The sequence below is a fragment of the Balaenoptera musculus genome, chromosome 2 (genome assembly GCF_009873245.2).
Source record: "Balaenoptera musculus isolate JJ_BM4_2016_0621 chromosome 2, mBalMus1.pri.v3, whole genome shotgun sequence".
Classification (NCBI taxonomy): Eukaryota; Metazoa; Chordata; class Mammalia; order Artiodactyla; family Balaenopteridae; genus Balaenoptera; species Balaenoptera musculus.
Window position 1 is genome coordinate 130,871,619 of NC_045786.1, and position 15,047 is coordinate 130,886,665.

General features: G+C 40.9%; 1 long non-coding RNA gene across 1 annotated transcript; it reads left to right on the forward strand.

The window, feature by feature from the left end:
• Positions 1–226: 226 nt before the first annotated feature.
• Positions 227–9,105, forward strand: LOC118890949. Its single transcript, XR_005018866.1, has 3 exons — positions 227–351; positions 4,869–5,011; positions 8,826–9,105. It is a non-coding gene; the product is annotated as an uncharacterized LOC118890949 (long non-coding RNA).
• The last annotated feature ends 5,942 nt before the right edge of the window (positions 9,106–15,047 follow it).

Genomic DNA, 15,047 nt, shown 5'->3' on the forward strand with positions numbered 1-15,047 from the left:
CCACTGTGCAGTGGACAGCACAGTAAGACATCAACATGCATTTACTTTCCATCCTTTCCTGACTGACCCTCCTTTCCCCTCATTTTCACTGCCCTGGCATTGTATTGCCTGAGTAAAGCTTTAGCCCAAAATCCTTGCCTAAGAAATCTAGGCTAAGAGGAATCTTACGTGGGCTTCAGAGTTCAAAGCGAAATTCCCTCTGAACTTTTCCTCTAGGTCACTATCCTGTACCGTTCAGTTTTAAGGAAAGATGACTGTCCATGGACCAGACTTCCAAGAAGTAGAGCCTGGTGGCTCTGGTGTAGCAGATGTAGGCTCTGCTCAGAGAGCCTGACCCCCAATATCTCCATGGTAAGTTTGATTGGGATGGGGCATTCATAACCAGAGGACTGTGACATCTGCCACCATCTTTCATTTCCTTGCTGCTTACCTGGTCCTGCCTTGTTGGCCCCAACTTCTCTCTTTTGTCTCTCACTGGTGGGTATGCCCTCAGCCTTCAAACCTTATTGTACTGAGATGATCCAAACTCCTCTGACTGAGCCATATGCCTTTCCTTCCTAATAAGCTAAGTGATGGCTCGGCCCCCTAAGGAATGCAAATCTGTTGCAGATTAGTGATATTAGAAAGTTACTGCTATGACTTTCCATTCTAATCACTCTGAACGAGCTCCCTTGCTCTGATGTGACTGCCAAATTCTTGTGGGGCTCTTCACAGATGGATTCTAGACATCTGAACATTTTGCTGGCAAACAGAAATAAGAACTGGAACCTTTTCCCCCAGTGGACTAAGGAAACGCTAAGAGTCAGAAGTTCTGGTTTCCTATGGCAATGCCACCTCCACTAGCTAGTCACTTGGTCATCTGTTGGCCCCTGGCTATGGAGAAGTCTCACTCTGAGAAACCATGTGGTCACTAGAGACACATATTTCAGATCCCTCTGTATTGGCTGTCGCACAACAATGACATAACCTAAGATTTCATGAGCTAATGAATCTCTAAAAATTCACTTTAAGACTTTGGGGTTTATAAAATGTCCCCAAATTCTTCTATAGCTATCATAATGAAAACATCAGAGCAAAGCCACGCCATAGCAAAGTTGCTGAACTTCCATTCCAAGCTAATGATGAGTGGACGCCTTGGTACTATCACTATGAAAGAATCTGCTGTATTTGGGGAGAGAAAGGATAAGGACTAGTTTATGACTTCAGAGTCCTGGGTCAGATTGGAGAGAAGATGGAGGACGGTCTTCGGAGGTCGGAGAAAGCAACCCAGCAGGGCATAACCCACATAACTCTGTCCTTTTCCGCCTCTAAATCTTCAGGTAGACGCTCTGAGGCAGAGAGGTGCATTGTGGAGCTTCTGGAGGCACTGCTTGGAGGAAAGGTCATTTAAACTGGCCCTCCCTGGGCTCTTCAAAGAAGCTCCATTGGGCATACAATGTCTTGGGCCTATGGCCTAAGAAGTAGTAGTTACCTGGGCCTGCTCTGAAAGGAGCCCGTCAGTGGAAAAGCATTAGGGGTGATGAAAGGCAGGGAACTTGGGTAAAGGTAAGGCAGGGAGATGTCCCAGGATGTCCAAAGAAGAGGCACTGGAGTGTCTGCATGGAAGAGCCGTTCAGGTCCAGGAGCCAGAAGTAGGCTGGGCGTTCAGAGACCCCATTGCCCAAACCTTGGGTCTCTTTCTCCGTCCGCCATCCACTCTGTGTCCCATTCTCCTCCCTGGCTAGTGAGACCCGCCCCCCTACTCTTGTCTGGTCCCTAGGAGACAGAACAGGGTAGGGGGCCTCATAGAAGGGCCCCACATGCAGGCTTCTAGGATCCACATCACGCCTTTAGATCCAGGGGTCTGGATGCTTCCCGGAAGAGCTTTCTGCTCTTCTACCTTGGATACCCTTTCCTGCTTAACGGATGAACATCAGAACAGCACAGGCTCATTTCACATCAGGCTGTGTGTGTCGCAGGCACAACGAGGATGGAAACAGTCTGCTGCATTTGGAGTCAAAGACTTTTTGCTATAGGGCTCTTTGGGAATCAACAGACCTTTAAACAGAGATCTTTCCCCAGCATTTTCTTCGTTGTGTCTTTGGTGCCAGGGTGTCTGACTGCTGTTTTGTCTGGGGATGCATTCAGAATTGACTACCGATGATTCAGCCCCGGGGTCTAGTTTCTCTCTCTCCCTATAGACTCAGCAGGACTGTGAGTTGATAGGTCACCACAGGCCTTCTGAGTGCAGATACGGCCTCTACTCAGCTCCTTTTGTCTCTCAACTTCCTTCAGTCTGCATGAATCTTTCAATAGCTGGGTTGGACCATTCGCATGCAGAGGGCTGGGTAAATTCCCATGAAGCAAGTTAATAATATAGCATTTCCATGGTGGCATAGTGCTGCTGTTTTGCTGTTGTTTTTAACTTGTTTTATTCATATCTCTTCTTCCCCTACATGGCTTTTTTCTTCTTCAGATTGATCAAGTAGAGGCTCTGTTAGGCTGTTGAGGCACTCAGGGTTGCTGGTTCTTCCTGGAGTTCTGAGGGGTAACTACTGTTCACTGTTGAGAAAGGGAAATACTTTACCCTGGAAACCCAGAACACTGATACACACATAGCTGCTTCTCTTGGATGAGGCACGCTACGTACTGATTTTATTATTCTGATAACCTGGGCATCTTCTAGAATAGTGGTTTTTAAATTTTTTAAGGAACCGGACCCCTCCTCCAGTGAAAAACCATATCTCTGATATAACAGATAAAGCAGAAACCATGGCTGTGGAGGTGGGAGAGATGCTTCACCCTGTTGACCTTCACTTCCCTGCTTCCTCTCTTGGAGGAGCCCCTCCTTGAAACCCTGGCACTCTGTGGAACAGTGGAAAACTACTACGCTAGCAAGAAGTGTGACCTGATCTATTTTGGTGCTGATTGGCAAGACCACAGTACCGTCATTAGTTTGAAAAGTAAACATTTTTGGATATCAAAGGTACAGGTGCTATGGCTCCTATATAAGGGCATTTGATAGTTAATTCCTGCCTAGAGGAAAATAACAACTTGTATCTTATAATAAGCACGTAGATATGTGCATGGTGGTGGTGCCACGCCCCCAGAAAACACAAAGGTATGGGGAAGGCCACTTGCAGCCTTGTGAGCTGCAAGTCTGCTCAGGACTTAAGCAGAAGTCCTCCATCATTTCTTTATTTTTATTTTTATTTTTTTATTTTTTTGACTACAAGACTTGTAGTCTTGTGAGCTGCAAGTCTGCTCAGGACTTAAGCAGAAGTCCTCCATCATTTCTTTTTTTTAACGTTTTAATTTTTATTTTTTTGGCTGTGTTGGGTCTTTGTTGCTGCGCGTGGGCTTTCTCTAGTTGTGGTGAGCGGGGGCTACTCTTTGTTGCAGTGCCCGGGCTTCTCATGGCGGGGGCTTCTCTTGTTGTGGAGCACAGGCTCTAGGCACGTGGGCTTCAGTAGTTGTGGCATGCGGGCTCTGTAGTTGTGGCTCACGGGCTCTAGAGCGCAGGCTCAGTAGTTGTGGCGCATGGGCTTAGTTGCTCCGTGGCATGTGGGATCGTCCCAGACCAGGGCTCGAACCCGTGTCCCCTGCATTGGCAGGCGGATTCTTAACCATTGCGCCACCAGGGAAGCCCTCCTCCATCATTTCTGAATCAAGGCTCCTTGACAGTCAGAAAGCCAAAGGGCTTCCTTTGGGGTTACCTTGACCCTCTGTTGGTACAGTGAAACTGGTCTGTTCTATTTGATTTTAAAGTCACTGATACCAAATTGATAACTTTTGCTTTAAGGCCTATGTATTTGGATTGACCTCTACTTCCCCAACAAGTTTTCAGTGCTTGTATGTTTCTGATCCCCGTTGCCGGAGCATGTCATGGACCATTCACCAGCTTGCTGAGGCTAAATCTTTCCCAACAAACACAGCTAAGGAGATGTGGAGCAGGTGGAAGTATGTGATCTGAGGGGCACTGACTGACAAGGCCTTCTTTGCCATCCTAACCTACCCTGGCCAACTGCTGTTGTTACCCCTACAACTTCCACTTAACAATAGTGATCATGCACTGTGACCACAGAAATTGTTAGTTGCAGCCCACTTTGTCATGTGAAAGGAAAAAGAACAAGGACTTGGAAATAGCTTGTGAGCTTAGTCTGATAAATCACATCCCATTAATTTCCAAATATTTCTGCAAAATTAGAAAGGGGAACCTTGTAAGTTCTATTAGTTCATTACTGAGTGATTGCTAATTGGTTATGCATTTAAAAACACACAGAATTCCATTTAATATTGTTGTCTTTATTAGGAGAGAGATTTGTTTTGTTTGACAGAGCATTAGCAGTGACATTTTGGGGTTAGTGCAGACTACTTGGTTCTCCCTGAAAATTCATTGATATAGAATTTAAAAATTTCTTTTAGCTGAGTATTAAAATAATAGGTACTAATTCTCTCTCCAATTTATTGGTCCCGTAACACTGAAATAGTACCTGTCAGGACTGAGGGAGCTGGCCTGCTCCTTCCACGGGGTCCCCCCTTCTCCCTGGAGATAAGTGTGAATTCCCTCTCCTTCTTCCACCCTGTGACACTTCCCTAAAGCACTTTGTTCCATGAGCTATCTTCCTTGGTTTATAAAAAGGCAGTGGTGCAATGAGGTTCAATATTCAGAATCTGGCATGTATATCTTGTGTTAAGGGGCTGATGAAGTTAAAATAATGAGCTTCGTTTATGTCTGGGATGTTGTTGACTAGCACAGGAAGAACATCAATTTGAATTTTCTTCAATTAATGATGATGAATTTGACATTCATGTGTTTGGTAAATATCAGTGGATCATCTTCTCTGTGCTCTGATCTGCCTCTTTTACTCTTTCTTTACATGTTCAAGAACTTGTCTGTTTAATTGTCTGATGCTAGGGAGATGCTGAGTATAATGACGGACAAGAATACAACAGAATGTCTGAATGAACCTACAGTTCTTAGCCCTTGAACTTATGGAGCAATTCCATCAGCCACCATTCCCTTTTCCTGGTAAGCAAGATTTCAAAATAGTGACTGTATATGAATTAGAACCATAGTGGGGAAGCTAAGACGATGGGATTCAGAATAAAATTTTCTGGGCTTGACTGCTGACTACCGCTTACTGTTTAGGATGCCCTGGGCAAGATGCTTCACCTCATGGGGCCTCAGTTCTCTCACCTGCAAAATGGGGTAATATTACCACTTACTTCCTTGTGTTAGTGTGAGGATTAAATGAGAGAATCTTCTAAAAGTTTGTAGAATAGGACCTGGCATGGAGTAAGTTCTTAGTAAATGTTAGCCATTATTATGGTTATTATAATTGTAATCATTTTTTTATCTCTTTAGCTTTCCTTGGCTATTATGGGAAATACAGTGAAGAGTAATCACTGCATATGAATAGAAAGTAACCTTTTGACTTACCTGCTCCTTGTCTAAAAGCTTGCTGCCAAAGATGCTCTCTGGGGTGAGGTATATTGTTTTCCCTTCTTGCCCCCATGCACAGTAGGTCAGGCGTAGCAGTGAGATGGAGATTGCAGTGGACGTCAGGAGACACAAGGATGGTTGTTACGCCTTCTTGACTATGGAACAACTTTGGCTGAATTCTTCAATCACCTCCAGGTCACCTTTCCCCATGTACAAAATTGAGCTGTTGGAAACCACAGTAGGTGGCAATGAGAGCCTTGAGATACGTATGTATTGTGGTTTAATATATATTTTAAAGAATCTTGTGTATAATGTAGTGCAAGAGAGTAAAAGCACACTGGGCTCTTGGGAAGTCTTTTAATGTGGTAAGAACCAAGAGCCTATCATTTATTGAGCCCCCAGTATGTGCTAGGTTCTGCATATTTATCATCTCATTTATTCTTTATAGCAACTTCATGAGTAAGTTGTATTATTTCCATTTTTCAGTTAAGGAATCTGAGTCTCCAAGAGTTTAAATGATGTGTTCAAGTTCACGGGGTTAGTTAGAAGCAGAGAAGGGATTCAAAGCCACACCTGTCTTAAGCATGTCCCCTGTGGTGGTCATCAGTGCTGTTTCCTTCCAGGCCAGATCATTTAATTGCCAATGCAAGATTCTCCGTCTGCAGGGCCATTGGCTGCTCTGTCAGCCTGTGTCCTTGGGTGACTCTGATGAGCAGAATGCCCTGCAGCTTGAGATGGACACGTGGCCTGAGCATGAAATAACCTTTGTAGTTTTTGGTCATTAAGGTTTTGAGTTTCTTTGTTACTGCAGCATAACCTGGCATATCTTGACTAATACATGCTCCAGTAAGGTGATTAACACTGATGGCTAAATTATCTGTAATATTCCTATTTGTCAAGTAGAGGCAGCAGGCTGAATCATCTTGTGTGTGTGTGGGGAGAATAGTGACTACATGTTTCTAAGTGCTATTAAGGTAGGTCATGGGTTGAAAAGGATCTTTTATCATTTTTTTCAAGTGTTTTCTTTCTGATCAACTTCTTTTCCCTCTCTTGCCTTTTTTTTCCTCTACCTTCTACCTCTTTCATTTTTTTCCCTTTGGGTCTCCTTTTAGTCTCTATACAGATCTAATGCCTAGTGCCTGGTAGCACTCAAATGTTTTTTAAAGTGGGAGGAAATATTCAGAATCCAGGAAAGCAGTGTTGAATTCCACATTCTCTTCTTTTTGTTGGCAATTTGGTTAAAAAAATGTTTAAGGAGTTTACCTTAACCTTTAACTAAACAAAGCAATCATAAGACTCAATTTCTTAGTTTTCACATATCTTCAATGTTCTTTTCACCTCCCATTTCTCTTGGTATTGTATCTATGTGGCCTAAGGAGGACTCTTGGCTAGGATGCTTGTGCAAGCAGATTGAATTTATTTCTGGCTGAGCCCATCCCTGTCTGTCACCCAATTATCATCAATAAATATTTAAATATCAGGCCAGCAGCCCCTGAATGGAGCCCTGGGTATCAGGCCTCTGTGAATCCCAGCTGATCATTATTAATTCAATGAATGTAGTTGTAAATTAGCTAAGAACATACAATGGAAGCGAATACATGTACTCTTGTCAATGTGGGCTCACTTCATTGAAAGATGTTTTAAATTTGCTTTTGCCTCATTCCAAGAAGATATGAGATGCAATTTGCTTCAGACTAAATGCTCCCTTAGTGTCTTGTCCAGATATTAAACAAGAATAAGGCAGGTTGGAAGAGCCATCTCTAAAATGTATTGCTCTGAAGGACTTAGAGGTTTGCAGGGTCACTTTTTGAGCTAATGTGAATTGGCAGGCAAAATGCTTTCCACTGAGATGAATTATGTGCTCAGGGTTACCTGGTTTTTTAATCCGAGTTAGACAGAGAAGTCAGAAGTAGATAAAAATGAAATGACCCATTATCAAATAATCAATGAAAAAGCTACGCTCCTGCAATGTTTCTGGATCAATATACAAGTTACCTTTCACATAGATGAATTATTCTTGTGTAGTTCAGAGCAGATCAAAGCCTACTTCCAGCCAGATGTCCCAAATGCACTGTGTGTGAAAGCAGAGAAAGAAGGCATTAACCCGCCAGGCACAAAAATACGGGTCCTCCCCGTTCAGCAGCTTTCCTAAACAGTGCCCAATGAGAGTATTCTTGGGAACATGATCCAGATCCAGAGGCACAAGCTGTTGAAGGTTTAGCGGATAGTGTAGATAAGGCTCTGAAGAAAGGGCATGTTCATTCCCCGAGGGCAGGAGTATAAATTGGCAAAGACTTTCTAAAAAGCAATTTCACAGTACCTATCAGAATTTAAATTTCTATGCTCTTTGACCTGGCAATCCAATGCTAAGAATTTATCCTAAAATGTAGTTACATATGTATAAAAAAATATTTGTATAAGGATGTTTCTTTGTTGTGATAGTAAACACATAACACATCTTACAAATGTCCATCAAAGAGGGAATAGTTAAGTAAATTGTAATCTAGTAATACTGTTGAATATTATCAGCCATTAAGAAAACGAGGTTAAATATATATGTGCTGACATATGACGTTGGAGAAGTTATTCAACCTCTCACTGCTTGAGTTTTCTTATTTGTAAAGTGAGTATAATATTTAATAAGTATTAGTTGAGTGACAGATTAAATGAATATATTTGTGTGTGTATGTATATGTATGTGGTACATATGCAATTTTTTTATTTTTGGAGAGACTAAAATTTAGAAAAGTAACTCAGAAATCCAGTAGATAGAGTTAAGTTTAGAATCCTAAGACCCTCATCTAGGAGTGGGAGGTGGGAGATGGGGAGACATATGAGGAAGGAAAATAGTCTTTATTGAAAATACACACTATGCTAGGCTATCTGCTACATACTTTATATAATCATATCATTTAATTCTTACAATCATCTGAAGTCGGTATTATTATATCCATTTTACAGGTGAGAAAATAAGGCTCAGAGGAACTTACCCAAGGTCATACAGTTGTGAATAGCAGAGCTAAGCTTCCAGTGTCAAAGCTGTGCTTCCCACCACCTCCTTCCATGCTGAGACCATATCTTACTCATCCCTGGATATTCAGTGTCTAGCATAGAGCCTGACTCCATAATGCTTGTTACAGTTAATTAAATATTTGCTTAAAAATTGAGGATACTGACATAGATTTCCCTTTGCTTTATATTGGTTAATAAGTGGGAATAATTATTATGATACTTCTTTGATATATAACTTTTTCTATACATACCTTATCCCACCTTTATCAGTCACCATAGGCTAAGTTATGCTGTGGTAACAAATAACTCCAAGAATCTCAGTGGGCTGCTTTGTTACACGCACTGCATGGATTAACTGCCGCTCTGCTCCATGTTGCCTTCATTTCAGGACCCAGGCTGAAGAAGCAGCTCTTTCCTGGACGTTGTGAGTCTCATGGGAGAGGAGATGAGGGATGGAAGAATCACCTATCCATTAAAGCATCCATTAATGGTCATTAAAGCTTCTGCACAGAAGTAGCACATGCCACTTCTACTCACATTTCATTGGCCAAAGTGAGTCAGATGGACAGACATGAACACAATAGGGTGGGAAGAGTATAATCTTCCCATAGGGATAGTCTCTGTTGGGTGGGCCCATTTAGGCGCTCCTTGTAAGAGGAGCAGCTGATATTTTGAAGAGTAAAGCAATATACCCCACTACTCTATTGCAAAATAAATTTTAAGCCCCTTAAAATAGATACTGTGTTTTATACTTCTGTTTAGCTAATATATGTAGAATGGAACTTTTACTCTTGTAATTCTAGTGCTTTCTTCACTAGATAGTAAACTTAATTTTGCTTTTATGGAAGTCAGTCTTATCCAAATACAGCAGTTCTCAAAATGTGTTGAGGGAACCCTAATAGTCCCCGAGACATTCTCAGGGGGGTCTGTGAAGGCAAAACTATTTTAATAATAATACTAAGTTGTTATCTCCTTTTTATTTTTAACATCTTTATTGGAGTATAATTGCTTTACAGTGGTGTGTTAGTTTCTGCTTTATAACAAAGTGAATCAGCTATACATATAGCCCCATATCTCCTCTCTCTGGCGTCTCCCTCCCTATCTCCTTTTTTTAACTCTCAATCTCTCATGAGTGTACAGGGGAGTTTTCCAGATGTCATGTAACATGTGACATTGGAACAGATTGAATACAGAAGCAGATATGAGAATCCAGCTATCCAGGCATTAAAGAGATTTGCAAAAATGTATAGTAATACCACTCTTCTCACTAATGTTTTTGTTTTGGAAAACATAGCTGTGTTTGATAAAAATGTTAACATGTATTAGATTTTTTCTTAGTAAGGTTAACAAATAGATATTTAAATTTTTTTCAGCCTTAATTTCTAATATAGCAACATATTATATTTATCTTTATAATACATTTAAACAATAGCTCTTTGGGGTACTTAATAATTTTGGTAAGAGTATAAAGGCGTTCTGAGAACAATGTGTTTGAGAACTTCCGTCCCAAAATGATGTGGCAGGCCCTGACTATCTCAATGAGAGTATTAGTGGCAAGATCATTAAACACAGTTAAATTTTCCTTAGCTATAGTGTGGAGCACGGTGGGTTCTTATAAATACTGTTATTTTTCATAATCATCACCAGTGTTCCATATCTTGTACTTCCTGAAGGAGCAAGATGATTAGTTTGTTAAAGAAGATTGGTTGCATGAATTATTTTCAGCCTTGTAGAAGTTCACAGCTTGATGTTACATTAGTAATGAATAAGAAAAAGGGTGGTACATAACCCTGAAAAGAAAAATGCTGCTTTGTAATAAGAGGCCCTAGTAATTTAACGTCTTGGAACTTTATCATCTTGTCTCACTAGCTTCAATACGGAATAATTGAAAACAAGCCACATGTTTACACTAATGAATAATAATAATGAAGAACACTTTGTGGAGAGCTGTATTCAGGTTCTATAGTGTTTTTCATGGGTGAAAGTCTACTTTCACATTTGTGACCAAGCTCAGCCAGTTGTTTTTTTTTTTTTATCTTCCCCCTGCTTTGCGTTTACACTATGCTAGTACCCTCCTCCCCGCAGAGGTAACTCCCAATAAAAGGAATTTAAATTTATGGGCAGAGTCTTGATCTCTGTTGCAGAATTCTTATCAAATAACTTTGAAAGTTCTGGAAGGACAGTTCTGAAGGGGCATCTGGACATGCACATTTTTGCACGTATGCATGCATACACGCACACGCATGTTGGAATTTAATGCCAGGAAGAACTTTGTTTCTTCTGAGAAGCCAACAGTGCTGTTTACCCAACAGTAAGAGGTATGTAATGTGCTGCATTTTATTTTCTGCCTTGGCTTCCAGCAAGCTCAGTCCTCACATGATATTTACTTTGGGTGATTTTTATTCTTTTTCACTGCAAATTACATCCATTTTGGAAGCAGGCACAAGATGTAATAATAAATGAACAACAACAAGTCAGATGCAGGACAGCCTTTAAACATAGGTAGAAGTGGTAACTACAACACTTTGAAGGCTTAGCTAGGACAGAAAGTACCATGTATCTGCCACTGTTACATGAAATTCCCTCCATTAGGGTTCCTCCTGTCAGGTAACATATTTGATCTTTAGAAACCTGCTATGTTACAAAGAAAACACGCTCCCAGGAGAGTCATACCTCAGTATTTGGGATGAAACATTGATGAATCAATGAGAACATGAACTAGAAGAGAACTCAGATATCTTAGCTTTCAGACGTATGTTTTTATTAACATACACCTCTCAGCTAGTGGGAAACATTTCCAGAGACATAGAGAGAAATTTTCCCCATGAGGGTTATGTAGAGATTTTTTTCCCCTTCAAGTAGGGTTGCCAGATAAAATGCAGGACAAGTGCAATATACGCTTATACCAGAAAATTATTCATTGCCTATCTGAAATTCAAATTTAACCAGGCGTCCTATATTTTTATTTGCTAAATCTGGCAACCCTACTCTTAGGGGAACAATATAGAAACCTTTCTACTGGTAATGTTGCTTGCTAATCACCTTGAAAAGTGCTTCATAAACAGACGTGTATTTTACTTTTCAGTATATCACAGGGTCAATCCTTGTAAGTGGGCCTGAGAAGATAAACCGATTATGTACAACTTTGTTTCTTTCAAGTTCCTGCTGAGAGGAAAAGCTGTTATGTAAACAGGGAAGTGACAAAGCATTTCTCTTCTCCTATGGGCCCCAGCACATGTGAGAGAGCACGCAGAGAATTCTTCCAGCCAGGGTACTGCTGCCGCCCATGATGACTCCCTGACGGGGGAAGCTTGGGGACAGAGACAACACAATGCACGTGAAGGAATGGGGGAAACAAACGTCTAACTAATGAGGCTTTAGACTTCACAGAGGGAGGACACTTGCTGTTACACACCCAAGCCAGGTTTAAATTTCCAAAAGGTGATACTTTTAGCTGTAACGTTTCTGAGGCTTGGACCAAGTGACTCCTTCATTTTGTGCAGGTGCAGACCTGGATGTAGCTCACAAATGATACTGCCTCTACAAGCCCTCTCGTTCCCCATCCATCTTTTTCTTGCCCCACAAAGATGCACTGAGATCTCTCACAAACCATCCCTTATTACTTTGCCAGGAGGATCCTGACCTTAAGACGAACAATTAAAAATAGCAGTAAAAAAAAAAAAACAACACCCCAAAACCTTCTCTGCTCTTTATGCTGTGAGTGGTTTAGGCTGTTCACTTTGCTTTCATCCTCAGCTTGGTGTGAATTATACGTGCTTTTGTAAACCCAAACTTAAAGCCCAGCATGGCTTCAGATAGCTTCTCACCGCACTCCTTTATGTGGGGTATTTCTCGCATAAACTATGGTGATTCTGCTTCCGCAGAGAAGGGCAGTGACTTGCTGAAAGTATTGATTAATTGCAGTCTCATTCACTGGTTTGCTCATTTTACAAACATTAAAAAATAATGCATACCTTGTGCCAGGAGCTGTGTGCAAGGCACAGGCGAAACAGATAAATAAGGCACAGTCCATGCCCTCAAGGAGATGACAGGTTAAACAAATATTTGCAATTCAGTGTGGTGAGTGCATAGAGGTGCTGCAAAGAGGAGCTGAAATGCTGTCTGTAAGAGGGGGAGGAGAAGGCAGAGCGGTTCAGAGGAGATTTATGAGCTGAAGCCTGAGGAATAAATAGGCATTTTCTAAGTGCAGAGAAGGCAAAATGGGAACAGCATGGGCAAAAGCAAGGACTTCATATAACATATAAAGTGTTATAACTTGTTCAATGAGAGGCCTCCACAGGCTGAAGATGATCCACTGGGATCCAAAAAGAAAATAGCATAACTTCATACCTGGATTTTTATGTAAAAATTAACTTTGCTAATATTCAGTGTATGGTTTATAGTTTGGGCATATGTAATTTATCACGAAGTATAGTGCTCAGCCGGTTGCATGCTCAAGAATGCTTTACCAAAAGGGGACGCTCACGATCAAATTAATTTGGCTACCACTGCTGGAGTGGTAGAACTAGGAATTCAGTTCTTGCCCACCAACTCCTTCTGCAACAGCGCCAACAGGAGTCTAGATAATGATGTTTCTTTTGGTCCAGGGTACCTCAAAATACACATGGAATGCTTAGAGTGCTTGTTAAAGAAGGGCAGGTTTCCAGGCCTGTCTCAAATCAATAGTCAGCCTCTTTCAGGAATAGAAACAACAACAACCTGTATGTCTAACAAGCTCCGCAGGTGATGCTTATTGCCTTAGTCTGTTCAAGCTGCCATAACAAAATACCACAGGCTTGGTGGCTTAAAACAACAGAAATGTATTTTCTCACAGTTCTGGAGTCTGGAAAATCTAAGATCAGGGTTCCATCAGGGTTTAGTTTCCGGTGCAGTCTCTCTTCCTGGCTTGGAGACGGCTACCTTCTCCCTGTGTCCTCACATGGTGGAGAGAGAGCGCTGGTGTTTCCTCCTCTTCTTTTTTTTGTTTTATGAAGTATAGTTGATGTACAATATTATATAAGTTACAGGTGTACAATATAGTGATTCACAGTTTTTAAGGGTTATACCCCATTTATAGTTTTGATAAAGTATCCGGCTATATTCCCCCTATTGTACAATATATCTTTGTAGCTTATTTTATACCTAATAGTTTGTACCTCCCACTCCCCCACTGGTAACCACTAGTTTGTTCTCTATATCTGTGAGTCTGCTTCTTTTTTATTATATTCACTAGTTTGTTGTATTTCTTAGAATCCACATATAAGTGATATCACGCAGTATTTGTCTTTCTCCTTCTGACTTATTTTATTTAGAATTATACCCTCCAAGTCCATCCATGTTGCTGCAAGTGGCAAAATTTCACTCTTTTTTATGGCTGAGTGTGTGTGTGTGTGTGTGTGTGTGTGTGTGTGTGTAATCTTCTTTATCCATTCATCTGTTGATGAATGCTTAGGTTGCTTCCATTTCTATGCTATTGTAAATAATGCTGCTATGAACATTAGGGTGTGTGTGTATTTTTTTGAATTAGTGTTTTTGATTTTTTTGAATATATACCCAGCAGTATCAGTTTTATTGGATCAGGGCTCCACCCTTGTGACCTCATTTAACCTTAATCACCCCCTTAAAGGCCTTATCTCCAATACAAGCAGGGTTAGGCTTCAACGTATGAATCTTGGGGTAACACAGTTCAGTCCATAGCATTTATGTTCACTGAAGTTTGAGGACCACTGCTGTAGTCTAACCAATAAATAAACAGTAAAGCGAGTGATGGTTTCTGAAGTAGGTCCCTTTTTCCTAAGTCTGAACCCAAAGGAAGAGCCAGAGAAATGAGGGATTTCCAGCTCCCACCTTGCCTTCCAGACTAGTGCTGTTCAATTGAAGTGTAATGGAGCCACATGACAAATTGCCTATGTAACTTAAAATTTTCTAGTAGCCACACTGAAAAAAAAGTAAAAAGAAAGAGGTGAAATTAATTTTAATAATTATTTAGTTTAATCTAATATATCCCAAACATTATCAATTCAACATAAAATCAATACATATGATTAGAAATAAGATATTTTACAATTTTTTGTACTAAATTTCTGAAATCCTGTATTATTTTGTACTTACATCACATCTCAAGTCAAGCTAGCCAGATTTCAAATGCTCAGTGTCCTCATGTGGCTAGTGACCTATGTACTGGACAGTCAGTGCTAGAGTATTACAACCTTCAGCTCAGTGCTTTAGGAAGCAGAGCAGACAAGGTGTGCTGTGAACATGCTGTACAAGCAGCATCATTTCTAAAAGAGGCTTTATGATTACGATTAGTCCTGAGAAGTTTTTAACATGCCTGTCCTCTAACCAGCATCTTAAGATGTCAAGTTTGAGCAGAGAACAGAAGCCGACGGCTCATCCTAGCAGTTGAAGAAATTGTCACCATTCAGTGTTCTGTTTACCATGTACGTAAGAAGTCACAAGCTGCCAGAGCTGCTTGATGACTGAGACAGGCTGGCTGGATGATAGTTTGCCCTTAAATGAAAACTGAGCTGCATTTGATTTATCACCCTCAGCTGTCACTTCTCACCTCCACTGAACCTTTCCCAAGACCACAATAAACGTCACTTTAAAG